Raw genomic sequence first — 2,532 nt, 5'->3', positions numbered from 1 at the left:
GACTGGCTGTAAACCAGCGATGGACAAATACTGGCCCACAGGCCGAATTCCATCTGCCAGGGGTAGCCCCTGGCGGGCCCCCGCATCACCTTATTTAACTGCGACTCCCCAGGTACGGGGGATCACACCTCCTGTTCGCTGTGCGGAGTGCTGGGGGCTAGTAGGAGGGCTACAAAAGGCAGCAAACTGGGTAGTAGGGCTGTCTGGTGCAGCTTCTAGTTTTAGCAAATGCGGAGGAGGGGTCCCACCTGTGAAAGGGAGTTAAGTATCTAACTGCATTTGGGATTCACAGCCCTGTCCTAAAGGTAGGTGCTTCAGATGATACTTAATAACGCTCCCAAGCCCCTTGTGCCAGGGAAGGAGTCGGTGGGGTTTCCTATAGTGGTTAGAGCACTTACCTAGGAAATGAAACAGCCAGGATCATCCCTCCTGAGCCTGATGTGGGAGCAGGAATTTGAGACTCCACTGTCAAAGGGAGGTTGACATGGGCTACAGGCACCCCTCTTCTCTTTCAGTCCAGTATTTTTTTATTCACTGAGGAACACCTTCAAGCAGAGATATTGAAAACCCCTCCTTCAAATCTCCTATCGTATATCACTCAGGGCATTCGCTCCGGGCTGTTTTGCTGATGACACAGATGACTGTCACAGAAGCCTGTTCTGAAAACTGATTTAACGCTGCAGCCAGAAATAACTAAACAACTGACCGTGACGGGCCTATGAAATTTGGGACAAATGACCCCGGCTTGTTGATCTGGGCAAATGCTCGCCGGAGGGACTAAAGGCTCCAGGGTTGGCAGGACACCTGGGTTCTCTCACTGGGGTTTTTGAAGGGCTGTTGTTTTGGTTTGTGTCACCGTGTGCCGAGCGCAGTAATACGTGGCGGTGTCATCGGCTCGCAGGCTGCCCAGCTGCAGCCAGGCCGTGGTTATGGAGTTGGCCCTGGTCATGGTGACTCGCCCCTGGAAGGCCGGGGAGTAGCTAGTGCCACCATTACCGGGATAGATGTATCCCAGCCACTCCAGGCTTTCCCCGGGAGCCTGCCGGACCCAGCTAATGTAATAGTCGGTAAAGCTGTAGCCGCAGGTTTTACATGAGACCTTCACGGACTCTCCGGGCTTCTTGATTTCTGCCCCAGACTGGATCAGCTGGATTTGGGAGCTGGCCCCTATAGAAAAACAATACAAATACCGTTAATTCCATTCTATTCCTCCTCTTCCCGGCCTTATTCAAGCCCTTGTCTTGCCTCCTAAAGGCAGTCTCTCATCTGCCTTTTAATAAGAGAGAATTTGTCTCCGTCATATTCCTGTGCAGCAGGGAAGGACAATTATCCCCATTTGGCAAAGTGGAAACTGAGGCACAATCTGCTCTGGAGGCTTTTCAATGCTGTGTACGGGATTCTTAATACGGAGTAATGAAACCTGGGCATCAAACCCCACCATCTGGCTTTAAAACTCCATCCCATGCGATCTGCTCAGAGCTGGGATTTTGATTCCAGAGTTCCTGATCCACCTCCTACATCTTCATCTTCAAACCATCTTTGCTCTCTCGGCCCAGCTGTGCCCAGCAGACACCTGCATCCATCCCCTTACCTGAGACAGCCGCCAGAAGGAAACAGAACCCCAGACCGATCATTGTCATTCTCCTCCACCACCTTGTGTGCTACAAAGCAGGAAACCCGCCGCCTGTTGGGGAGGCGCACTGGCTGTTCTTTATCAGGCACTTTCCCTACTTAATTTGCATATGAGCGTGGCTACATCGGGTGACGAAAGCGCGGCTTTGCCCGGAAGTGCAAATAAACGGCCTCAGAATCTGGAGGGACACAGCCACGGAGGAGGCCAGAGCAGAGCTATGGAATCTGGGCCCCGATCTAGGACAACATGGAAGCTACTGTGACCTCAGCGAGGCGTCCGTGGGAGCTAAGGGACAATTGGTGAAGCTGAATGTTACGGTGCCCTGTGGCGGGTTGTCACAATGTCACACCCAGTGGATGTGAAACTGACACAACACAGAGTCCAGTAATGTGTAAACACGGGCACTCTCCAGTGGGGAAATCTACCTGTGAGCGGTGATCTTAGATCTTCCAAGGGGCGCTGGGCACCGAACTCGTGCTGAATGGGAAGGGATTAGGCTGCGTAGAGCCTCGCGCTCAAGATCCAGCCCAGCCTGCAGAGCTGAAGCCAATAATTCCTGGTGATTATTCCCCGATTCAGTCTCTGGGCAGAAACGTTTCCGAAGCGACCGTGACACTTTGCTGCCCCCGTGCGGATCTGTCCCTTCAGTAACCACAGAAACGATCCCCCCTCTTCGTCCTTTTAGCTTCGTGTCACTTGGTCACTTGTGTCCCTGCAGGGCCTGGAGAAGGGGGAGGGGGTTTAATTTGCAGGCTACTTCAGTTTATCGCTGTATCCAAGGCCACTCACTAACCCGCTCAATGTCTGTCTAGCTTCATAGTCTCTCTTCCAAGTGCCCCTCCCCCTCCCCACCCTACCCCGTTCTCTGGCAGCTCGCTGCTGCGGGGAGGGTGGCTGGG

General features: G+C 53.3%; 1 pseudogene; it reads right to left on the bottom strand.

Annotated features, from left to right (window-relative positions):
- Nucleotides 1-814: 814 nt before the first annotated feature.
- On the bottom strand, nucleotides 815-1,634 carry LOC149521208 (immunoglobulin heavy variable 1-3 pseudogene; annotated as a pseudogene).
- Between the last annotated feature and the right edge of the window lie 898 nt (nucleotides 1,635-2,532).

The sequence above is a fragment of the Pelodiscus sinensis genome, chromosome 30 (genome assembly GCF_052426305.1).
Source record: "Pelodiscus sinensis isolate ZL-2025 chromosome 30, ASM5242630v1, whole genome shotgun sequence".
NCBI lineage: Eukaryota > Metazoa > Chordata > Testudines > Trionychidae > Pelodiscus > Pelodiscus sinensis.
Note: the sequence above shows the minus strand (reverse complement) of the source record. Positions and strands in the feature narration are given on the sequence as shown.